We start from the raw sequence: 26,576 nt of genomic DNA on the forward strand, positions 1-26,576 counted from the left end.
GTGGAAAAGAAGTGAAGAAGCGTGTACAGGCAGGATGGTACGGGTGGAGGAAAGTGTCAGGTGTAATGTGTGATAGAAGAGTTTCAGCTAAAATGAAAGGAAAGGTGTACAAAACTGGTGAGACCAGCGATGTTGTTTGGTCTAGAGACAGTGTCACTGAGGAAAAGACAGGAGACTGGAGGTAGCAGAGATGAAGATGCTGAGGTTGTCTTTGGGAGTGACCAGGAAGGATAGCATCAGGAATGAGTACATCAGAGGGGCAGCACACGTTAGAGGTTTTGGAGATAAAGTCAGAGAGGCCCGAGACTGAGATGGTTTGTACATGTCCAGAGGAGAGACAGTCAATATATTGGTAGAAGGATGCTGAGTTTTGAACTGCCAGGCAGGAGGCCTAGAGGAAGATAAAAGAGGAGGTTTATGGATGTAATGAAAGAGTACATTAAGGTAGTTGGTGTGAGAGAAGAGTATCCTCTTCTCTCACAAGAATTGAACACCAGCACTGTTGTGTTGACCACTGTGCCTTTCCTGCCGAGGATGTCACACAGAAGACAGGGTTAGATGGAGGCAACTGATTCGCTGTAGCGACCCCTGAATGGAAAAGCTGAAAGGAAAAGAAGAAGAATCATATTCTCTTGCCTTAAAAATCCAAATGTGATCAATGTTATTTCTTCTCAAACTTTTGCTCTGCAAGCATTTTTTCTGAGAATGCAAAAGTTGGTGTCATCATCATGGCTGGAGGAAAAATAATCAATCACTAAGTGTGTTTCCTTGAAAAGGAAAAGAAGAAGTTCATGTTTGAGGGAATCTCTCTTAGATGTTGTTCACGGTAAGATGTTTGTTAAGGTAACTATGTTGTAATATCGACCTCATAAATAAATGTGATTTCAAAAATCAAAATCTTTCTCTCTTTCTTTGTCTGGTTTTATGTTGCGTTGTGATGAGAAATATTTCACCTCGGAGTGCATACTGGCATTTTAATTCAACTTTAGCTTTGGACAGAGGCTTTAGAGAGATCTTCAGTTATTTTTTGAGCACTTTTAGACTTAGAAAAGCTGATTTTACCTCTCTTAGCCAGTGGTGAGACTATGGCAAAACAGAGATAAAACTCCTGTGCCAACAGTATACTTTGAACGTCACACGAGACACCTGCCGGTCTATGAAACACCTGGAGGCTGAGATTGTGGAGTTAGAAACAAGCGCTTCCACAGGAAATCAGAGGTGTACTGAAATCCTCAAGTCTAAAAGAATGGCTTTAGCCGACCTGTTGGATACTAAAGTACAGGGTGCACTGGTCCGATCCAGGGTACAAAACATCACAGAGATGGATGCTCCCTCTAGCTTCTTCTTCGGCCTGGAAAAAAAGCATGGACAGACCAACGTGATCCACTCCCTGCTGTCTGACACAAGACAGGAGCTGACAGAGCCCAGACAGATCAGAAGGCAAGCTGTGAGTTTTAATTTATCTTTGTATGACAGTGAATACCGAGAAAACCAGCCACTGTTAGAGGAGTTCTGTGCAGAGCTACCTCAGGTCTCCACGGATACAAATTCACAACTCGACCAGCCACTGGCGTTAGAGGAACTCCACACTACCCTGCAGAACATGCAGGGATGATGATCTCCGGGTATCGATGGTCTGATGGTCGAATTCTATACAGCCTTCTGGGACATTCTAGCACGTGATATGCTGGAAGTGTTTACCGAAAGTCTGGCCTCAGGCTCTTTGCCACTGTCCTGCCGGAGGGCGGTCATTGCCCTCCTACCTAAAAAAGGCAATCTGCAGGACATCAAGAACCCTGTGTCACTGCTCTGCACCGATTACAAGATTCTTTCCAAGGCTTTGGCTACCAGGCTGAGGGAAGCTATGGAGCAGGTCATCCACCGGGATCAAACCTACTGTGTGCCCGGCAGGTCCATGGCAGACAATGTCTACCTAATTCGTGATGTTTTGAAGGTTTCCAGATCATTGGGTATAAACGCTGGTCTCATTTCATTAGATCAGGAAAAGGCATTTGACCGTGTTGAGCACAGCTTCCTCTGGACAACTATGGAGAGATTTGGGTTCAGCACTGAGTTTATTGCCAAGATCAAGGTTTTGTACAGTGACATTGAGAGTATTCTGAAGTTTAACGGCAGTTTGTGTGCCCCCTTCAGGGTGCATCGGGGTATCCGGCAGGACTGTGCCCTGTCTGGGATGCTCCATGCACTCTCTCTGGAACCCCTCCTCTGTAAAATCCGCAAAAGCATCGACGGTTTGATTTTACCTGGTGTTAGAGAGAGCATTCTTTTATCTGCCTGTGCTGATGATGTTGTTGTTGTTCTTATCAAAAACCAAAGGGATGTTGACGTTTTGGTGGGTTTGACAAACTCATTCAATGTTTTAACTGCTGCAAAAGTAAACTGGAACAAAAGTGAAGACCTTGCTGTTGGTGAGTGGCATGGCAACCTCCCGGTTCTTCCTCAAAACTTGTGTTGGAAGACTGATGGTCTCAAATATCTCGGTGTGTACCTGGGAAATGAGACAACAACCAGGTCTTTCATGCTTTTAGTGAGTGTGGGAGACTTGCAGTGCTCTTCACTCTTCTAACGAATGTATTTAATCTGTTCAGTGAAAATTTTAGTATCAGGAAATTCATTTACGGTGCTGGGTACAATAAATCGAATCAAAGAAAGTGGCAGCTTTTAAATTTTATCGCTGGAGAGGCAAAACTCACAATTTACGTGACCAGGAAGAGGAGAATTGAAAACAATACTGTTCAAGAAGCAGCTACTGTTTTTTGCTGTAACATCAGATGTCGCTTAAAACTAGAATTTGGTTTTTATAAAATGACAAAAGACCTAAATAACTTTAGGAACATCTGGTGTCACAAAAATGTCCTATGCACTTTAGTTGATGATCAACTCACTTTTGCAAACTTCCTGATATAATGCACTAATTTTTAAATTGTATTTTCCTTTTATTTATTGGTTTTTAGTGTTTTTGAAGCACTTAGGTACTTTCATCTAATGAAAAATTGTAAAATGTTTGAATGTGATTGAAGTGTTTTTGCGAAAAATCTTCTTCTTCTGAAGCACTGTAGTGCTTTCATCTAATGTAAAATTGTAAAATGTGATTAAAGTGTTTTTGCAAAAAAAAAACCTTTCCTTTTTTTCTTTCTTTAAATATAAGATAATTTGGAACTTGTGTAAAAGTTTTAGTCTTCCACAGAAAGTGACCGAATTTATTAGTCATAGATCTCGAAAATTTGTTTGATATATTGAAAATAATATTCCTGTGACTGAAGAGGGGAGTGGCGGAGGGGTCTGTGGAAGGGGGTTCGGGAGGGAGTTTATAATGTGCGGCTCAGTCTCCTCCTCCGTCTCAGCCCCTCCCTCTATAGGAGTGACTTGTGCGAGAGAGAGAGGGAGAGAGAGAGAGGGAGAGAGAGACAGGGGAGAGAGACAGAGAGGGTAAGTTTAACCTACTGGAAATCTCCACTGTTTCTCCGTTTTTCTGCCGCCTTCCTGTGAACACTTCGTGCCGGACTGAGGTGAGTATGCAAATGTTGAGATGTCACCAAATGTGCGGCTGGAGCCGCACACTGGTTGTAACTAAACGAGGAGGGAGACGAGCTTTTTCTCACCGGAGAGAAAAAGCGGCAGCAGGAGAGGCGGCATGTCCGACTCCTGCTCCTCAGGAGCTGCCCGCTCACTTTGCGCCCTTAAACGCCTCACTGCCGCTAACCCGCTGGAACCATCGTGTTTGCGCCTCTGAAGCTGCACGGTTTGAGAAATCTGCTCCAACATCCTCTGCGGGATGTTGGCGTTTGACCGCCGTCGGGTTCCACATGGTTCCCAACATCCGCTCCAGTCCGTCCGCAACAGATCCCAGTTTGAAGGCAGCAGAGAAATCACTTCACACAATGTGTTTTCTTCCCAACTTCACCACCCAAAAATGTGTATGTGTGTGTGTTCAAAAATGAGCGTCGTGTTTGACAGTTTGTTGGTTCGTAAAGAACGGAGGACGGTTCTTTTTTCTCTCGACGCATCCGCGGATGATGTGTTATTACTAAAACAAAGACAGAAATTTGATGTGATGGAGTACAGGAGGGATAACCTGATCATCACAGGAGACATCTGTTGACTTCTTTTTGAACTTTTTTAGATAAATGATCTAAATCCTTTTAGTTATTGATAAACTAGGATTCCACCTGACCATGATCTGGAAACTCCAAGACACTTAGTTAAAAAGATTTGGCATAGATTCATTTCACACTGCAGAGGTTTGTACCTGGAATCTGTGGTTCAGATGAGTTGAGCGTTTAATTGATTTGACTGATCAATAATTGTTGATTAAGTTCTAATGGTATTTCTTTCTATAACTAATAAAAAATCTAGTTTTATCTGACACTTTACATTGTAGTTTTCACCTGTGACCCTTTATTTGTTGGTTGGAGCACATCCACAGAATTTCACAGAGAATATAAAGGACCTTGATGAGGTGTCAAAGACGGGGTGCAATTTAACATGTATGTCAACAAATATCAGGATGTCCAGATTAGATTGTGTTTCATAGATGGTGGCTTGAGTTATTACTATAGTTACAGGGCTCTGAGTTTGACTGGATTAACGGGGGCTGGTGGGTAGGGGCTCTAGTTGTCATCCTGGCTTTTGTTTCCTCACAACTAATCACATTAGAACCACACACAGAAAAGGTCATGATAAAATATGAGAGGCTGACTAGCATCAACCAAAGTTCACTGTGTCTCTGTCAGTGCTGTCATCTCAGGTTTACAAACGCATACAGGAAACGGAGAACATCACCTCACTTTGTGCAACACGTACCTTTGTGAGTCTGAATGGGATCTCTGCCCGGGCTTTCAATGTTTGATGTGTAGAGACGTCCAGAGCTCTTTCTCCTGCTGTTCCTCTTGGTATCTTCTCAGACTGTCAGCTTATGTTAGAAATGTTAGAAATTGGACTGGAGACGATACATCTGTCTTCATGAATACACACTTAATTTGTGCGCATGACCACAGACATACACACACATAATAAAATATAAAGGAGAGGATCTGTACCTGTGCATGTAAACATGTTAGTACCTGAAAAGGACCTGCAGGCCTCGGTCACAACTGTTCATGCTCTTGTAGTCATTACATAAATCCTTTGTTGTGTTCACAGGACTTAGAGTATGGAAGCTACAAATGTGCTTTTGTTTCATTTTTGCTGCTTGGAGTTCACAGACGATGTTCTGAACTCAAAAAAGACCGTCGAAGGCAAAGTACACGGTGAACACTTTGAGGTCTTCTGCACATCTGAGGGGATTTATTTCCTTTTATTTCAGATGACAGAGAGATAACAGGAAGTCAGAGAGAGATAGGTTCAACAACTGTTGGCTGGATGAGAACTAGAAAATCAGCTGATTTTCTTCTTCTGTGCTTTTAGCTGCCATCCAGACGTCACCCTCCTGTCCTGCTGCTTTGCTGGCTTGCTCTCTGTAAAGACAGGTCGGGGAGGTTAATACCTCTGCTGCTAGCTCAGAGCCACAACTACATTTAATCCACATTAGCCTCCGTAACATTTGTACCAAAGAGGGTGGCACAGTAAAGGTGCAACAGTCCCCAATTAAACCAGCTTTTTAAAGGAGGCTGGTTATTGGTCATCCAGCACTCAGTCTGCCTGCTGGTTTATGAGCAACAACAAGAACTGTGCAGCGAGCTTCAGGTGAATGATGCTGTGTGAGGTGTAAAGCAATATAGATAAAACTTTGATACAACTTGTAAACAGCTTGAACAACAGTGCTGTTGACCAGCAGCTCTGATCGCTGCATTTTATCTTAGAAACAGACAAGTGTTGTTTCATTTTCAGAAAGTGATTCATTCACACATCATTTCTAAAGTGATGTCCTGCACACAGATCTGCAGAAGTGATCAGTTCACTGGTTATTCAGAAAATCTACGTCTTCATAATTCAACATAATCTGTAGCACAAACAGACCTGGACAGGTTGTTTTTGTGATCATAGTAGGCTGTTACTCTTACTGTACATAAGTAAGGTATAGGAATCCTAAAATTCATGAAGTGTTGTTTTGTTGTCATAATTTTTTATCGAGTTGAATTTTTGCCAGATGTATTAACAACAGTAGAGTGATGCTGTAAAGTTTCTGCTGTGGAACCAAAAAGATTGAGGTTTCAGTTCCTGAAAATGGTGGCGTTTTTTTGTAAATAGATGGCCAAAATTCAAGTTTCCATTTTTGTTTTTTGCCAAACACCCCTGCAGCCTCACAACCACACCCTAAATGCATTACATGCACTCGAAATGGATGTGAAATCTGCTGCAATGCCTGATTTATTCTGAATGCAGCGTGAGAGCCAGCCAAATGGGCTGCAGAGACGCAGGGTTTACATCACTACGTGCTGGAGGTGGGTCAGAGGAAAGTCCGGTTTTAAAAACAAAACAAGGCTTTTGGCAAGGAGCTAGTAGTCATCTTCCAGGGAGGAAGAGGACAATTAGGAGCCCAACGGGCAAAACGGTTTTGAAGAAGACGTCTATGCAATAATTCATCTGATTCTGCTGTTTTTGGGTCTGACTGTCCTGATCAGCAGTTCAACCGAGCTACATGCTGCGTTAGCGCTCGGTGAAATCAACAGAACTGGTAAATTTGTTCCAATGCATCCATGTTGAATTAATAGCGACACCAGGGTTGTGCTCCTTTAGCTTTCATCCAACAGAGTGTATGTGTGTGTGTGTGTGTGTCAGACAGTGAATCATTAGGCTGTGTACAGTGTAACACAATGGGATTCCTCTGATCTCTGAGGAGGCCCATTGCTCCCTCTTCACTGATGAGGCTCCTCAAGTCGAAGTTGTAGTTGTGTACCAAGGTGTAATTATTCCAACATGCTGATTTCACTGTGGCTCATAAAATATTGAAAGGGGAGAAGCCCTGGGGCAAACTGAAAGGCAGCGACTTCATTTTATCCTTAAATAGTGGGAGTGGAGCTGGGCGACAGACAGGCAGCCACCAGGGAGGAGGTTTAATGGGAGTAAAATGTGCTTTATCAGTCCTTTCAGGAAGTCCCTTTCTGATGTTTTCATTAGACATCGGTTCCTTGACCCCCGGATGCGTGAGATGTCATCTCGGAGCCGAGCCTTGAGACCAGTGCGCTTGCTTACTATTGAAAAGAGATTATAGTATATCAGCGTTCTGATTACAGAAAATAAAAAGGGTGCTGCCTGCTAATCTGCCGTCTTAATACTGAGACAGGCCAATCTCACTGCAGTTATCAGGGCTGCTTAAAGTCCTCTGCACTATTTATTGACTGTTTTATAATGAAGCTATTTACATGTACACCTGTTTACTCCAGCACCTGTAGATGTTGATTTTGTGGTATTTGCCTTCAGATCCAGTTTTTGTTTCAGCCTTCAGACTTCAAGTGCAAATCCAGTCTGCATGTATGCTCTTCACTGAAATGGGTTTTATTATATCCAAGTGATCGGTGGATGTGCTCGAAGATATCCCGCTGAACGATCGCTCACTGAGAGGATAAATATCAACCACCGATCACCCGTTTTACACAGATTGTTCAGAAGCATTACAAAGAGAACCTTTAAGTTTAGTCTAAACAATCAGGCACGAAGCTGCTTCCGTGTGACTGATGGAATGCTGGGATTTCTCCAGCAAAACATGTGCAGTATGTAAGAGACATTTATGGGTCAGTTGAGTTAGTGTGGGTGCTAACTGCTACTAGTCCGCTGTTTTTGGGTCCTCTCTTACATCGACATGCTCCGATTCTGTGCCGTTCCTCAGATCAGTTCACTCTAGGACTTGTAAGCGTGAAGATGTTCAAAGTTTTAAAGTAGATCTGTGATAAGCCTTAGATTAAAATCATGAAATTCTTGTGAAGTGGTCTTACAGGGTTAGCTTTGAATTTGGAAATAATTTCTGCTGCTTATCAGTTGTGAACCGGAGCAGTGAATCACATCATCTGTTCCTCCTCCTCATGTCGCTCAGAGCAATGGATGAACTCTAATCTAGTTTATCATTTTTGAAAATTATCCCCTATTATTATGTCAATTTAAATAGAGTAAGTTTGGAATTCGGACGGTTGAGTCCATATATTTGCAGATGTCAAATTGAGTGCTGTGATTATTCACTTTTTTCTGACATTTTATGTTCAGTAGAAAATAATGACGGGGGACGGGAATTTCACATGTCTATTGGCTTCTACCTGTCAGCCCTTTTTTTGTTGATGTTGTAAATGTGATGAAGGAGTGAAGTCTGTTATATTAACATGTCTGAAAAAAATAAACTAAATAAATAAAATTATATTGATATTATCACAGCAGTCCCAATCAGACATCTAAACCCACTCTGTTACCTGTCAGACCATCCTCATATCACAGCCTTCCAAAACACAGTCATGTAACAATAAAACACCAGGCAGCACTAGGTCATTCATCTTAGTGTGATAAAAGGCTTTACAGAACTTACTCTTCTAGATTCTTGTTCTCCCATAGTAAATAACAAATCATACACAGTGTTTGTTTTTGAAGTATCTCGATAATCAAGACTTTTTACAACAACAGTAGATTTTTATTTGTAATGAATAGCGCCTTCCTTTGTCAGGCATTTAATTTGCAGAGTTAACCCAGGCAGACATTTTTGTCTGGTTATTTTATCAATGAAATATTTCAATAGATTTTCCAGAAAATACATCCCAACATATTAATGACATAAAATATATTTTCACCAATCGATTTATCCATCCCTGTTTGTTATAGTAGTCACTGAATAGCTGGCCAGTGGTCACACGTTACCAAGTGACCCACGCATTTCCGTGCTAGGGTGGATATTTTTGTCATGCCACTTTCTGATGTGATTAAGTAATTAAATTAATAAAATCTTTATAATGCAAGAGGTTTAGAGGTTTTAGGAGTCAGTAGAGTCGTACTGTCATACTACAGCTGTGTGTGTGTTGCCTGGATTAATTTAACAACAGTTTGGAATGAAAAGAAGCTTTTCAAAAAGCAAATTGTGCAGATGGATGAATAAATAATGGGTAATGGATATAAAGAATTTTTAATGTTGGATTGGGTGTGGATGGTGTGTTCAGGAGTCTCAGCGTCAGGACATGACTCGCTGTGGTTTACAGCTTGAACAGCTGATATCTCTCTTTCTCTTACTAGACACAGTCAGGTGAGCAATCAGTGTGTGTGTGTGTTGTCCCTGTGTCTTCTGGCTCTTTGCAGAAGCTCACCTCCTCACAGCTGGTCAGTAGACGTCTTCCCTTTATGTTCTGGGTGGTTTAATCACCTGCAGTCATGTACTGTATGTTGGTGATATATCCAGTCAGAATGGAAGGTAATGAGCAAGACTTTGAAACAGAAATGCAGTGTTTTTAGATTCCCTAAAAAGCTTTGCTAAAATGTCTAGCTATATACAGTAGTTCTGTGACACTATCAAACACCGTGTGCCTTCAGAGGCAGATCCACCCATCAGAAGAAGTGGCGTGTTGTGAACCGGAAGTGAAATTGAATTGTGTTCTGCACCCTGTCAGGAAGGCGTTTGACTAAAGGGGGCATTGTAAAGGTTTTTTCCTCACATTGTTGTGGAAAGTAAAGCGAGCCTCTCTGGTTTAGTTTGAACAAGCTCATTTGGTTACTCGCATGTAAAAAATGTCATTTTATCAGTCCCAGTGAAGTAATGTTCCTAATGTAAAGAAGGCAGACATGTTTTCTCTTCCACCTATTTTTCATAAACACCAAAGAAAACATTCTGGTGCCTCTAGCTAGTAGTCATGGTTTAATTCTGCTCTACTGATGAGCATGTGTGTGTGTATGTGTGGGTCTACACTTTTTGAAGGCTGTTTGTCCCTCTGTTGTATGAGATATGGACTTTGATGTCTGTCCCGTACACATCTATCAATTAATACGGTTGTTCCTGGTTCTACCAGGCCTACACCTGAGGTTTGTGGTTGTATCTCTTGTTTTATATGTCTATCTTTTGTTTGTGAATGACAGCATTAATATGTCTGTGAGATACGCAATGCCTACTGCATGTGACATCATTCAAACGACGTGCATGCTGACATCATCGTGTTTGTCAACCAATCAAAGCCCTTGTAACATCTTCGACTCAAACTCAAATCTTCAAAGCTACGCCCTATTAACTAAGCTGCAATCTCAGGGCTGTAATCATTTTGCTTTGATAAAGTTAACTTTAACAAACTAGTGTTGACTCAGAAACAAAATTATGTGTTTTGAACCACAGAAATAAAATATTCTTGCCTTCAGAGCAGAACACACACACTGGAACTTTCTTGGTTTATCCAGCAAATGTTCATGAGGCCACTGGTCCTTCACAGATTTCCCTGCATAACAGAAACGACTGTGTTTGTCTTCCCTTGGTTGTCCCTGGTTCTGTTTTGCTTTGTTCCTCAGAAGGATGTGAGTTGGTCAACCTTTCCCCAGCTTCCAAAAATTTCCATGATACATTTTGTTGTTTGAGGACCACCGTTTTCTCTGATGTTGTCATGTAGGCGACCTGAGCCTCAGATGACTCATAATCTCACTCAGCTCCTCCTCACTGCATCACCTGACCTTTGGTGTTGAGATTAACAAATCTCATTCCCTTTCTCTGCCTTGACTTTTATGAATCTAATGAATCCTGACAGACTTTTTAATTTGGTTCTGTTGCTGCTGTTTGATGTTTTAAAACAACCCATCTGGGTAAAACTTATATAATTAATGCCAAAGAAATTCTTACCATAGTATTTCATATTCATAAATTTAAATTTGAAACAATGAAAGTTAATAGTAATGAAAATGGACCAGTTGAACGGCCTTCTTATGCCAACTAAAACACTTTTGACCAATCAGAGGCTGTCTTCCTGATATGTTGACCAATCGGACTCTGTGTTCCTGAGTGGATATCCGTCTGATCTCAAATTCTTTGCACAGTGTATTAACGTGAGCTTACCAAAAAAATTGCCGTGATGAGAGAAATGAGCGTCCCCAGGCCGTGGATCACATGACCTCTGTAATCCTTTATCAGCACAGTAAAATGATAAATGGGTGTGCAGCTCCTACCTGACCCTGCCTGCAGTCAGTGACAGTACAGGCTCACGGAGCTCCCGTCTTGGTTCACTAGTGGATTAGAAGTGACACTCACTGCAGGCTGGCTGAGTCTGAGCCTTGTTTTCTCTGGCCAGGTTTTAGCCCAGGACTCAAAGTATCATCAGGGAACAAAATAACTCAATAGCGGGACAGAACTGAAACAGAGAGAGCAAGAGAACTAATGAAGTAGGAGGAACCGTTCAGGACAGACAGACAAACAACAGAGGCTTGTCCCAAACTGGACCGGAGATGAACTGAATGATTGCAGCATGGGGGCAGTTAGAACGTGGAGGCCAGGGCATGCTGTGGTCAAGCCCTTTTATAAATAATCAGATTGGTCTAAAATAAACACTGCTCATGTTAGTGTGGAGCAGAAGGATGACTAACCCTACCCAGAACTGGGTCAGCACCGCAGGCCCTAAACATGTTGCTGCAGCTTAGCATTTATTTCAGCGAGGGTGAGAGTTCAAACGTAAATCAAACTTTAATTGACTTTCAGAAAACAGATCGGTGCAGCATTTTAAACCCCTTACAGGAAACAAGAATCTCAAGCAATACAATGACCTTTCACAATAATGATGATACGAAAATAATAACGAGTGGATGTGGACGAATAATTTTTTTGGACATGGCAGGAAATTAATCATCGCTGCCAATACCTGCTTGAAAAATTATCCTAATGGACTTGACGGGAGGAATACGGATAACTGAGACAACAAAGAATTAAAACCATGTTTTATTCTGCTTAATTCACTGAGGAAAAGACAGGAGACAGAGCTGGAGGTAGCAGCTGAGGTTCTCTTTGGGAGTGACCAGGATGGATAGCATCAGGAATGAGTAAATTAGAGGGACAGCACATGTGAGAGGTTTTGGAGATAAAGTCAGAGATGCCAGACTGAGATGGTTTGGACATGTCCAGAGGAGAGATAGTGAATATATTGGTAGAAGGATGCTGAGTTTTGAACTGCCATGCAGGAGGCCTAGAGGTAGACCAAAGAGGAGGTTTATGGATGTAATGAAAGAGGACATGATAGTAGTTGGTGTGAGAGAAGAGGATGCAGTAGACAGGGTTAGACGGAGGCAACTGATTCGCTGTGGTGACCCCTGAGGGTAAAAGCCGAAAGCAAAAGAAGAACTTTTATTCTGCCAAATGCTTTTGAAGCAATTAATCTTATTGATGAATGGTATATTATTGTGTTCTGTATCGGCGTCAGTTCTCCTCATCCTTTTGGCCATGTACTATCCACTAGCTTGACTTTAATTGCGGTTTATGTGCTTCAGTGTGTGTGCTGTAGTCAGTTGTGCCTTTTTATATACTCTCATACCAAACCTTAGTCATATCTGCATAGAGCAGGAGGAAAATTTCCTCTCTGACAGCCGAGATAGTTCAAAGCCTGTCTTCCTTTGCAGGTCGGCTGGTACCGTGAAATAAATTCATGTGCCATTTGTACATCAACTACAGCTTTTGGTAAATTTTGATTAAATAATACATCATTCAACATCAAATAGAATCCATGCAGTCCTAACAGTGCTGAGTGTGCACGAACACCATTCTTCGTTGTTTTAATGAAACACTGAACTTTAGCTTGTTTATGAGAACTCCTCGAGGTACCTGTTTAATTCTTTTTTCACCAGCTTGCCTGCTCTGCGTTAAACCATCATACTAGGAAACCGTCTCTTTTTGCCTGCTGTGCCTTGGTATGCTGCATCGCTCTCACGAGAGCGACAGGAGAAAATCGCTGGTAATCTGACCAGGTCTTCAACTTTTTGTACTTGCATTTAAAAGCCTTTAAAAATCTTTTTGCACACTAATCAAAAATAAAAATGAAACACACTGGTGAATTGGGAAGCACCATCACGTTGAAACAGTTGACATATTTTTTTGAGAGCATATAACAACGGGGGGACTGGCTCAGTGTTAGAGCAGGTGATCGAGCAGGTCGTCCAATGTTCCTAAGATCGGCGGTTCGATTCCCGCTCCCACCCAAAACAGCAGCTGGAGTGTGAGCTGACAGTGGGAGCACTGCTGTGGCGCCCTTGAGCAAGGTGCCGTCCCCCCTTACAAGTTGCTCATTTGGGGCGCTCGACAAAGGGGCTGCCCGCCAATCTACCTCTTCCTCCATGCCTACAGGCCCCCCTGCGTGTTTGTGTGTGTGCTACAGGGGCCTGTGCAAACTAATGTATGCATGCGTTTGAAGTATTCACTAACTGGAGTGTGCTCTTAATTTCCCTTTGGGGATCAGATTAGCATATTAAAAAAATCTTTTGAAAATACAAGTTGAAGGGATCCAGCAGATCGGGCTTTACCTTCTCAATCTGCAAAAAATGAGTAAAGATATGAGGTGTACAGCAGGACTGCTGTAAATCCTTCAGGTTACACTCAGCTCGGTAGGCTGAGGATTCAGCCTCGTTCTGACTGACTGCTGCCTCTGTGGGAGCTTCCGGGGAGATGGATGAATGTTGACAGTTTTACATACCTGTGCTGCAAATAGATCTAAAGTTAAAAGAAATAATAAATGTTTAGTGGGATATTTGCATTATAATTTTAATTTTGACCCAACAGTTATTAAAACATGATGAAGATAGGATATTTCTAACTTTGATGAAATAGAAGGTCCTCCATGTTGTACACCTTGGATGTACAACACTTGACTTCTTCTTCTTTTCCTTTCGGCTTTTCCCATCAGGGGTTATCACAGCGAATCAGTTGCCTGCATCTAACCCTGTCTTCTGCATCCTCTTCTCTCACACCAACTACCTTCATGTCCTCCCTCATTACATCCATAAACCTCCTCTTTGGTCTTCCTCTAGGAGTCCTGCCTGGCAGTTCAAAACTCAGCATCCTTCTACCAATATATTCACTATCTCTCCTCTGGACATGTCCAAACCATCTCAGTCTGGCCTCTCTGACTTTATCTCCAAAACCTCTCACATGTGCTGTCCCTCCGATGTACTCATACCTGATCCTATCCTTCCTGGTCACTCCCAAAGGGAACCTCAGCATCTTCATCTCTGCTACCTCCAGCTCTGCCTCCTGTCTTTTCCTCAGTGAAACTTTCTCTAGACCAAACAACATCGCTGGTCTCACTACAGTTTTGTACACCTTTCCTTTCATTTTAGCTGAAACTCTTCTATCACACATCACACCTGACACTTTTCTCCACCCGTTCCATCCTGCCTGTACACGCTTCTTCACCACTTTTCCACACTCTCCATTGCTCTGGACTGTTGACCCGAAGTACTTAAAATCCTCCACCTTCTTGATCTCTTCTCCTTGTAACCTCACTCTTCCACTTGGGTCCCTCTCATTCACACACATGTATTCTGTCTTACTGCGGCTAACCTTCATTCCTCTCCTTTCCAGGACAAACCTCCACCTCTCTAGCTTCTCCTCCACCTGTTCCCTGCTCTCACTGCAGATCACAATGTCATCTACAAACATCATAGTCCATGGAGATTCCTGTCTAACCTCATCTGTCAGCCTGTCCATCACCTTGGCGAACAAGAAGGGGCTCAGAGCTGATCCCTGATGCAGTCCCAACTCCACCTTGAAATCCTCTGTCACACCTACAGCACACCTCATCGCTGTCTTACAGTCCTCATACATGTCCTGCACCGCTCTAACATAGTTCTCTGCCACTCCAGACTTCTTCATACAATACTACAGTTCCTCTCGGGGCACCCTGTCATACGCTTTCTCCAGATCTACAAAAACACAATGCAGCTCCCTCTGGCCTTCTCTGTACTTCTCTATCAACATCCTCAAAGCAAATACTGCATCTGTATACTCTGTTTTGGCATGAAACCATACTGCTGCTCACAAATGTTCACTTCTGTCCTTAGTCTAGCTTCCACTACTCTTTCCCATATCTTCATTGTATGGCTCATCAGCTTTATTCCTCTGTAGTTCCCATAACTCTGCACATCTCCCTTGTTCTTAAAAATGGGCACCAACACACTTCTCCTCCATTCCTCAGGCATCTTCTCACTATCTAAGATCCTGTTGAACAACCCAGTCAGAAACTCTACTGCCACCTCTCCTAGACACTTCCAAACCTCCACAGGTATATCATCAGGACCGACTGCCTTTCCACTCTTAATCCTCTTTCAGTGCCCTCCTCACTTCATCCTGACTAATCTTTGCTACATCCTGGTCCACAACAGTCACCTCTTCTAGTCTTTGTTCTCTCTCATTTTCCACATTCATCAACTCTTCAAAGTACTCTTTCCATCTTCCCATCACACTACTGGCATCTGTCAATAGACTTCCGTCCCTATCCTTAATCACCCTAACCTGCTGCACGTCCTTCCCATCTCTATCTCTCTGTCTTGCCAACCGGTATAGATCAGCCTCTCCCTCCGTACTGTCCAACCTAGCATACAAGTCATCATAAGCTTCTTGTTTGGAACTTTGCTACCTCCACCTTCACCTTACGCTGCATCTCCCTGTACTCCTGTCTACTCTTGTCAGTCCTCTCAGTGTCCCACTTCTTCTTAGCTAACCTCTTTCTCTGTATGCTCTCCTGTACCTCCTCATTCCACCACCAAGTCTCCTTATCTACTTTCCTTCCAGATGACACACAAGGTACTCTCCTACCTGTCTCCCTGATCAGATTAGCTGCAGTTTTCCAGTCATCTGGAAGCACTTCCTTCCCACCCAGAGCCTGTCTTAACACCTTCCTAAAAGTCATGCAACACTCTTCTTTTTTTTTTCCTTTTCCACTCTTCCACCATTTCGTCTTCTGCTCTGCCTTTGCCCTCTTCATCTTCCTCACCACCAGAGTCATCCTGCACACCACCAACCTATGCTATTTGGCTGCACTCTTACCTACCACTACTTTGCAGTCACTGATCTCCTTTAAGTTACACCGTCTAGACAAGATGTAGTCTTCCTGTGTGCTCCTACCACCACTCTTATAGGTCACCCTATGTTCCTGCCTCTTCTGGAAGAAAGTATTCACTACAGCCATCTCCATCCTTTTTGCAAAGTCAACTACCATCTGTCCTTCTGCGTTCCTCTCCTGGATACCAAACCTGCCCATCACTTCCTCATCACCTCTGTTACCTGCACCAACATGTCCATTGAAGTCTTCACCAATGACAACCCCCTCCTTCTAGGTATGCTCTGCATCACTTCATCAAAGTCCAACCAGAATTTCTTCTTCTCCTCCAGCTCACATCCTACCTGTGGAGCATACCCACTAACAACGTTGAACATCACACCTTCTATTTCTAGTTTCAGACTCATCACTCTATCCGACATTCCTACCAAACTCCTCCTTCAAGATAACTCCTACTCTATTTCTCTTCCTATCTTCACCATGATAGAACAACTTGAACCCTGCTCCTAAACTTCTATCCTTGCTACCTTTCCACCTGGTCTCCTGGACACACAGTATGTCTACCTTCCTCCTCTGCATCATGTCAACCAACTCACTACCTTTTCCTGTCATAGTTCCAACATTCAATGTCCCTAGTCTTAGTCCTATACTACAAACAAACTTTCCTCCTCTCCTTCTTCGACCAACAGTAATCCAATTTCCACCGGCGCCCTGTAGGTGAACAGCGCCGATGGCGGTTGTTGGTAACCCGGGCCTCGACCGATCCGGTATGGAAGTCATAGGTTTGATTCGCATGTTTTTGAATTGGCAAAAGTTTTATGCTGGATGCCCTTCCTGAGGCAACCCTCTGTATTTACCGGGCTTGGGACTGGCACAATAAGACACTGGCTTGTGTCCTCTTGCGGTTACATTATGTACAACACTTGACTAGCGACAGGAAAACGGTCTGGCTGCGGACTGGGATCCAATGCTGACCTGGCTGTGCCAACATGATAAAGTGCGCCTGTGAATCTAGTTAAGAGGAACTATAACATGTACTGAATATTGTTGCATGGTCAGCAGTGTTGTACAGCGGTGATTAATAACCCATCTTGCTAAGTAGGCTCTGCAGAAACCTAAAGAATTGGCGGAATATTTACCAGCAGCAAGTAAACAGATTCGTGGATGGAATTTAATCCTGTAATTCTGAGTTCAGTTGAGCTTTTTGTCACATGTTGTGAAATATTGAACTTAAGTATTTGCTAAACAGTGCATTTTGGCTCAGTTGTGAATGCAGCTGTTCACTGGATTCATCTTTAGCGCACCAGCCTCATGCTTTATAGCTCCTGCCGTCTATCGCTGCCCTGGTTCATTACAACAGAGGAGACAATGACCCAGAATCAGGCTGACCTCAGTTCCTCAAAACGAGGCTTCACCAGAGGAGAAATATTCTCTCACCACCAGCACATCCAGCGGCAACTAGGACAAGAAATTCAGACTTATTAAAGACGTCCTCTTAGAGGATGCATGGGGAGGGATGAAGTAGTGAAATTAAAGAAGAAAAAGGAGAAGCTGGTGAATAGATGGCTGGAGACAGAAGCTTTCTGCAGTCATCTCAGACCTGAGCAGTCAGTAAACACCTATGATGTTATATCCAGTCTTCTGTTTGATGATGTCTATCGTTTTCCAACATTCATTATTATCAGCTCAGAGGCTCCTCTGGGTCCCTGCATCAGTGATGAGGATAATTCTGAGGGTTTGGGATTAAACTTTAAATTGGAAGATTAGATTTTACATCTGTGGTCTACAGTCATTCTTTGATCAGATTGTTCTTCATCAGTTTTCATCATAATTCTTTTTAGATGTTCTTTTATGTATTTAATCATCTACTCCTCTAGGGTTGAGAAAGAATATTCACCAATTTCATCTTATTTTATTTAAGGATTTATGTGAATCAAACAGATTAAAAGCACTGTTTATTTATTTAGTTTTACGAGTGCTGATAGGGTTTTTTTAATTGTTGTACAGAGCCAGCTAATTATTCCATGGGTTAGAATTTACATTTCTTATTTGTAATTAATCTGCCATTTGTATTGCTGTTGTGTGTTCTATGGTGATGTCAATATGCCACAATGCTGGATGCTATTGAAGCATTCAGTGTAAAATAATCCCACAACTGGATGCTTCACAAAATGTTGTAGATTTCAAACTAAAGGTGCTACTGTTTTTAGTTGATGAACTGGTAAGGTGTCAGATCTGACAAATTTAATAATTCTGAATGTGTCCGTTGTAAATAATAATATTTATTTAGTGTTCTGACTGGGTCCTGTCATAATCAGCTTTTTTGAAGTTTGTACATAACAGTATTTATGAAACCTGGATGAAATGCCAGCTTTTTTCATAAGCACCTCTTTTTACACAGAGTTTAAACAGTATCACAAAACAGTCATACATATTCCCCGTTATGTGACGATGGATCCCAAACTCTGCCCAGAGAATAAAATCTTTGCTTTCTTTCCAGTGAACCATCTTTAGTTGATGCTACTCTTCTTGAGGAAGTTGCTTGTTGCTGCTTTTGAAAACTTTCGGTTGTTGATCTCACACGCCATCCAAGTGTCACATCTCCGTCCTCCTGCACCGCCTTGCTGCCTATTCCATTAACACAGATGTTGATGCTGCACCCTACCAGTGATGCCTGTAGAATAACCCCATTACTCCTTGTGACTTTCACATAGTGAGGTGAACAATGAAGTTTAAAATCGAGTCTGATAGATTTTCCCTTTCCTTAACATCACTCGTTTCTTAGAGAAGCAAATGAATTCCTTTTACCTAAATTCAGAACTGACAGATAGATACTTAATAATAGTTAATTGTTAATAGTAATGCCAAAGTTAGATCAAATCAACTTTATTTGTGAAGAGAATTAATCTTAGTTACAGGAATTAGAATTTTACAGTCCTAGATTTTCCTCTTTATTTTCTTTGTTCTCGCTAGAAGTTCTAAGTTTAATTGATTTTGAATGTTTTCTTTAAAGTTGCCAATTAAACATTATCCTGTTTTTCTCACATAGAAGATCTGGTTCTTTTTTTAAGATGGTTCAATCAAAGCAGCAGAGCAAAGCGAAAGACGTCTGAGGTACCCCAACCCCTGACTCGGTTTAATGAAGCATCATCAAGAAGTCACCTGTTAAGGGGTGTGCGTGTGTGTGTGTGTGTGTGTGTGCGTGTGCGTGTGCGTGCGTGTGTGTGTGTGTGTGTGCCTGCCTTCATTACTCCGCTCCTTTCTGTTGATCTGTTTACACACAGCAGCTGTGTCTCTACTTTTCTCTGTCTGCTCTGTTCCATCACTGAATAACTTAAATAAAACCCTAATAAAACTTAATTAACTTTTTTGCTGTAATATTTTGACTCTCAAGCAACTGAGGGAGCGGAGAAGACTGTCTCTAAATAATTCAAGAAAAGGTTCTTAAAACATCAAGCACAGCAAATAATAAAAACACACCTCAGTGAGTTTATATTTCCCAAAATTTATATTACGAATAATTTCTTGCCAGAAATAAAGAAAAACATGGTTTTAAATAAGGGAATACAGTGCACCCTGGTTCCTCGCGGTTAATGTGTTCCAGGAACCACACGCGATGAATGAATTTCGCGATAGAGCAGCAAACTATTTATCTTATTATTTACAGTAATTTAAATGTTTATGAACATGCAAATCAAATCTATGTCTTCCATAATGGATCGGTCGAGGCCCGGGTTAACAATGACCGCCATCGGTGCTGTTCACCTACAGGGTACCAGTGGAAATTGGACTACTGTTGGTAGAAGGAGAGGAGGAAAGTGTGTTAGTAGGGAGAGAGAGAAGAGGAACGCCAAGAGTATAGGACTGAGAGTAAGGATGTTGAATGTTGGAACTATGACAGGAAAAGGTAGAGAGTTGGTTGACATGATGCAGAGAAGGAAGGTAGACATACTGTGTGTCCACGAGACGAGGTGGAAAGGTAGCAAGGATAGAAGTTTAGGAGCAGGGTTCAAGTTGTTCTATCATAGTGTAGATAGGAAGAGAAATGGAGTAGGAGTTATCTTGAAGGAGGAGTTTGTTAGGAATGTCCTGGAGGTAAAAAGAGTGTCAGCGTGATGAGTCCGAAGCTAGAAATAGAAGGTGTGATGTTCAATGTTAGTGGGTATGCTCCACAGGTAGGATGTGAGGTGGAGGAGAAAGAGAAATTCTGGTTGGACTTTGATGAAGTGATGCAGAACATACCTAGAAATGAGAGAGTTGTCATTGGTGCAGACTTCAATGGACATGCTGGTGCAGGAAGCAGAGGTGATGAGGAGGTGATGGGCAGGTTTGGTATCCAGGAGAGAAATGCAGCGGGACAGATGGTGGTTGACTTTGCAAAAAGGATGGAGATGGCTTTAGTGAATACTTTCTTCCAGAAGAGGCAGGTATGTAGGGTGACCTATAAGAGAGGAGTTAGGAGCATACAGGTAGACTACATCTTATGTTGGTGTATTACCCATATTTTAACGACTTCCCGGTTATCTGTAGTTCTGTGTTGTGTCACTTCAGTGGCTTTAGCTCAGCTGTCAGGAGTTATGTTCGGGTTAGTGGTGGTCAGAAAGGTCAGATGTTGGAGCCTTCTCCTTCCTGTCTTAAACATTCAATAGTCGTACTCCATGTCATTAACCTTTTGGTTAACACTGGTTCAGGGCCCACTTAATTGGTCGCACGTGAAGTTGAGGTCATTTGGCTAAAACTGAATGTTGTAAATTCCTGATGTTTTGATACGTCATCGCGATGTTTGTTTTTCTATTTTATGTTACGTTATTGCAACGTTATTGTGACGTCTGATTGTAGTCAGGCACCTTTAAGGGGAGCCCAGGTGCGCCGCCGATGTTCAGCCCGGTAGCGCTAGTTAGCGGGAGTTAGTGATCGGAACGACACACAGGTAGACTACATCTTATGTAGACGGTGTAATCTGAAGGAGATCAGTGACTGTAGTGGTAGGTGATAGTGTAGCCAAACAGCATAGGATGGTGGTGTGTAGGATGACTCTAGTGGTTAAGAAGATGAAGAGGACAAAGACAGAGCGGAGGACAAAATGGTGGAAGCTGAAAAGGGAAGAGTGTTGCATGACTTTTAGGAAGGAGTTAATTCTGCTGTGGTCAGGAGGTGTTTCCAGATGACTGGACAACTACAGCTAATGTGATTAGAGAGACAGGTAGGAGACTACTTGGTGTGTCATCTGGAAGGAAAGTAGATAAGGAGACTTGGTGGTGGCATGAGGACATACAGGAGAGTATACAGAGAGAGGTTAGCTAAGAAGAAGTGGGACACTGAGAGGACTGAGGAGAGTACTGTAGACAGGAGTACAGGGAGATGCAGCGTAAGGTGAAAGTAGAAGTAGCAAAGGCCAAACGAGACTTATGATGACGTGTATGCTAGGTTGGACAGTTAAGAGGGGGAGACTGACCTATACAGGTTGGCAAGACAGAGAGACAGAGATGGGAAGGATGTGCAGCAGGTTAGGGTGATTAAGGATAGGAATGAAGTCTATTGACAGGTGCCAGTAGTGTGATGGGGAGATGGAAAGAGTACTTTTAAGGGTTGATGAATGAGGAAAATGAGAGAGAACAAAAACTAGAAGATGTGGCTGTTGTGGACCAGGAAGTAGCAAAGATCAGTCAGGATGAAGTGAAGAGGACATTGGAGATTTTTAATAAATACATTTATTCATAAAAGCCAAATTACAAGAAAATCACGTTGACACAAAATCCAAAAGAGATTCACACAAAAAGGAATTCACATCAAAATCATTCCTGAAAGAAGAAAACTAACATTTATCAAACTAAAAACAGAGGCTCTTGTCTCCATGTTGAATATGCTCCATTCATATTCAAAGTACAGGACTTAAAACACAGAAGAAGAAGAAGAACAGATTAAAACCATTCGTTAACAGAGTGAAGAGCACTGAAAATCTCGTACACTCATTAAAAACATGAAAAGACTGTCTCCCAAAGGGCATTGAAGAGGATGGCGAATGTAAAGACACTAGGTCCTGATGACATACCTGTGGAAGTATGGAAGTGTCTAGGAGAAGTGGCAGTAGAAATTCTGACGGAGTTGTTCAACAGGATCTTAGATAGTGAGAAGATGCGTAAGGAATGGAAACGTGTGCTGGGGCCCATTTTGAAGAACAAGGGAGATGTGCAGAGTTGTGGAAACTACAGAGGAATAAAGCTGATTCTTCTTTGCTATGGTGATGGGCAGGCTGACAGACGACGTTAGACAGGAATCTCCATGGACAATGATGTTGGCAGATGACATTGTGATCTGTAGTGAGAGCAGGGAACAGTTGGAGGAGAAGCTAGAGAGGTGGAGGTTTGTCCTAGAAAAGAGAGGAATTAAGGTTAAGACAGAGTACATGTGTGTGAATGAAAGGGACCCAAGTGGAAGAGTGAGGTTACAGGGAGAAGAGATGAAGAAGGTGGAGGATTTTAAGTACCTCGGGTCAACAGTCCAGAGCAATGGAGAGTGTGGAAAAGAGGTAAAGAAGCGTGTACTAGCAGGATGGTACGGGTGGAGAAAAGTGTCAGGTGTGATGTGTGATAGAAGAGTTTCATCTAAAATGAAAGGAAAGGTGTACAAAACTGTGGTGAGACCAACAATTTTGTTTGGTCTACAGACAGTGTCACTGAGGAAAAGACAGGAGACAGAGCTGGAGGTAGCAGAGATGAAGATCCTGAGGTTCTCTTTGGGAGTGACCAGGAAGGATAGGATCAGTAATTAGTACATCAGAGGGGCAGCACATGTGAGAGGTTTTGGGGATGAAGTCAGAGAGGCCAGACTGAGATGGTTTGGACATGTCCAGAGGAGAGATAGTAAATATATTGGTAGAAGGATGCTGAGTTTTGAACTGCCAGGCAGGAGGCCTGGAGGAAGACCAAAGAGGAGGTTTATGGGATGTAGCGAAAGAGGATATGAAGGTAGTTGGTGTGAGAGAAGAGGATGTAGAAGACAGGGTTAGATGGAGGCAACTGATTCGCTGTGGCGACCCCTGAAGGTAAAAGCCGAAAGGAAAAGAAGAAGAGCGATCGGAACAACATATATGTACGCGGAGGTTGTTTTTTACACGTCCGAACTGAGTCGTTCTGTAATGCTGCTGAATGTTTAATTAAATCCAAAAAATCTAACCTGTTCCCTGTGTGGCGCTTCTCTCTAACCGGAGCAACCGCGGTGGATGAGGTGGTTCCATCAAATAAAATACAGTCCCCCCGAGCATTTCTGTAATACTGAACTTTAAAAACTTTTTCCTCAACTTTGAAACACCGCTGTTGCTGATTTTTAAAGGGTAAACGTGGTTGGGAGAACTGTCAAGTCTGTTTGTAACAGCATTGTGATGTTTACCAGGGATCTGAACAGTTAAAATTTGCTTGGATTAAATCAGCAAAAAAACTTCAAAAACAAAATGAAAACACACAGTTCTGCCCGCAGTTGAAGAAATGTACGTATCGGATGAGGATAACTGGCTGGAAAACAATTTACCCCGAAGGAACTTATGATGTTTTCACGAGTCACGGACAGAAATATCTGTCAAAAAGATTTAAACAGAAGCTCAGGCAGTACCAGCATTCTCATGCCACACAGATTCTCTAATACTGTGGGCGGATGTTGAAAATTACCCGATTCAGCCTCTACCTGTAATGATACGGGATACGTGTTGATTTCTCATGTCTTAAATACAGTATTTCAGGGGTGTGTCTTCTACTTTTGTTCTAATCAGTCTTATAGCACGCTTACCATGAAAAGGTTAAGGAGAAAGGAAGATGACAAGGAAGATGACAGTATTTTAGTTTTATTTTGATTTTTTATGAAAGGATTTAGGCAATTAGAAATGAAGGAAGTTGGAGTGATGACATTTGAGCTGCCGTTGGTCTGTTGTCCTAATGATATTCGTCCTGTAGGCTATACGTGTAGCCTATCAATAGAATAGAATAGAATAGAAAGCCTTTTATTGTCACTATACATAGTATAATGAGATTTGAGCAATTCCCTGCAGTGCAATAATTTACAGTAGAAAAACAGTAAGAATAAATACAAATACAAGTATATACAGTTGTTACACTTCTGATTGTTAACAGGTGCTAACATCAAATTCACAAGAGGCGCCATGCCCAGCATGGCGTATTGCATGTGCCAGATTGAGGAGTTTCAAGTGTGTGTGTGTGTGTGTGTGTTGGGGGGGTGTCAGTGGGTGTTTGAGTTTAGATGTGTGATGGCTTTCGGAAAGAAGCTGTTGTGGAACCTGTTTGTCCTTGATTTGATAGACCTGTATCGTCTGCCTGAGGGCAGAAGGTCAAACAGGCCTGAACCGGGGTGGGATTTGTCCTTTACAATGTTCATCGCTCTGCTGAGGCAGCGGGAGGAGTAGATCTCCGACAGGGAGGGCAGAGAGCAGCCAATGATCTTCTCAGCTGTCTTCACGACTCTCTGGAGCCTCTTCCTGTCCGCCATGTTGCAGCTGACGTACCATACTGTGATGCAGTAGGTCAGCAGGCTTTGGACTGATGCGGTGTAGAAGGCCAGCAGCAGGGAGGGGTTCAGGTTCAGGTTAGAACCCTCAGGAGATGGAGCCACTGCTGTGCCTTCTTGATGATGGCATTGGTGTTGTCCGACCAGGAGACATCGGAGGAGATGAGGACGCCGAGGAACCGGAAGGTTTGGATCCTCTCTACATACTCGCTGTCGATGTAAAGCGGGGCTGAGTCAGTGCTGAGCCTCCTGAAGTCGATGATGAGTTCTTTTGTTTTGCTGGTGTTCAGAGCCAGGTTATGCTCTGAACACCAGGCTACCAACTTCCTGACCTCCTCTCTGTAGGCTGTCTCGTCACCTACGGAGATGAGACCGACCACTGTGGTGTCGTCAGCAAACTTGACTATCAAGTTGTTGTCGTGGGTCGGGCGGCAGTCGTGGGTGTAGAGACAGTACAAGAGGGGGCTCAGCATGCAGCCCTGTGGGGAGCCGGTGCTCAGTGTGCATGTGGTGGAGAGGTGGGGGCCGAGTCTCACAGTCTGGGGTCGGTTTGTGAGGAAATCCTTTATCCAGGCACACGTGAGAGGGGGGAGACCGAGGGTGAAGAATTTATTGTTGGGAATGTCAGGGATTATAGTGTTGAATGCAGAACTATAATCCACAAACAGCATGCGGACATAGCTCTGCTGCTGCTCCAGGTGTGACAGCGCTATGAGAGAGAGCTATGGTGATGGCGTCCTCAGTGGATCTGTTAGCCCGGTAAGCAAACTGGTGTGTGTCGAATCCAGATGGGAGGAAGTCCTTGATGTGCTGGAGGACCAATTTCTCGAAGCACTCTCGAAGCAATGGTGTGTTCCAGCAGTTGTTTTGGATAAAATGAGCAAATAATATTAAAAAAACCAAACAAAACTGTTGCCTTTCAAAATTAATCACTATTAGACAACAATAAGTTTGGTTTATTTACTTTATACTTGAAAATTTCTGTAAAAGTCATCCCACCTGAAAAAAAATAAATTGTTGCCCCAAGAAATTGACAAGTTTGACAGGAACAAATGCAAATGAAGCTTTTCGGAAAGTAAGATTAGAATTATCATAAAGCAGGAAAAGATTTTAGAAAATGTCATAGAAAGTTAATGTCATTCATCAGAAAGGTCAAGCGTGTTGTACTTGTGCTGAATTAAACAAAACAAAAAGTTGTGTTAAAGCTACTTTCCAAACAGAGCAGGTTTTGACAATAAAAGTTTCACACATTTGTGTGCATATCATCAATTTCAAAAGGTTCAACCACATCAATATTTTTGGGTCTCTGTCTCTGTCCAATAAAACGAAACAAACCAGAATTTTTTTGTTTCATTTCTTTCGTGACAGATGGCTCTGTAAATAATATTGAATATTCTTGTCACTACATGAACAAATGCCACAGAGTTATCCTTACGTCACTCTCCTTGTCAGGTGGAGTCATTCACTAGAACTATGTGCATAAATCAGGAGAAACTATTATCCATCTTCTTCAAATAATTTTATTGTATAGCGTTTATTTTTGTTTTCTTGCTGTAAATCATTCCGACAACTCAGTGTGTTGAACACAAATTAAATTTACTGAGCTCTTGCTAAACTGGTCTGTGTTAGTATGACAATATAATAATAGATTTTTTCATTTCCTCTGTTGCCATCATCCCTGCAGACTCAGTTTACTGGCACTTTACAAAAGCTTAACTTTCAACTGAATCATGAAAAGGGAAGAGATAATTTCATTTCAATTAATTAAGTTTTAAAGCTTCAATTGAATCAAGCCTTTTCCTGACAGATGTCTGGACTAAAGTGATTCAAAGCTTGTCACAGCTGCAAAAGACAACACCTTTAATCCTGAAACACATTGAACATTTTTGTATTACAGTGGAAGGGTCTTCCAAAACGTAGTCAGTGTGTTGGTGAAGGACGCTGGAGTGAGACAAGTTTTCTGCAGGAGGTGAACTGCTGGTATCTGAACGCTGACGTGCGTCGGTAGCGCGACAGCTGTAAGTCTGTCTGAATGGTTCCACTGGGCTTTTTAAACAGCTTGGCCCGCCTTTGCTATTAGTGTGTGATTAAATGAATTAGCGGGACCTGAAATATGAGGGAGTG

The 26,576-nt window shown here is 42.4% G+C and overlaps 1 protein-coding gene across 2 annotated transcripts in view; it reads left to right on the plus strand.

Annotated features, from left to right (window-relative positions):
* The first annotated feature begins 3,422 nt into the window (after positions 1–3,422).
* The window catches only part of ppp1r16b (protein phosphatase 1, regulatory subunit 16B), a 119,637-nt gene continuing 96,483 nt past the window's right edge, over positions 3,423–26,576 (plus strand). The window contains exons 1-2 of one of the 2 annotated variants that reach the window (XM_068315301.1): positions 15,151–16,215; positions 16,628–16,705. The gene's annotated coding sequence lies outside the window, so the exon portion shown is untranslated. Of the gene's footprint in view, positions 3,531–15,150; positions 16,216–16,627; positions 16,706–26,576 lie in introns of those variants that run through there. The other variant, XM_068315300.1, reaches the window with a different exon arrangement.

The sequence above is a fragment of the Antennarius striatus genome, chromosome 5, assembly GCF_040054535.1.
Source record: "Antennarius striatus isolate MH-2024 chromosome 5, ASM4005453v1, whole genome shotgun sequence".
Classification (NCBI taxonomy): Eukaryota; Metazoa; Chordata; class Actinopteri; order Lophiiformes; family Antennariidae; genus Antennarius; species Antennarius striatus.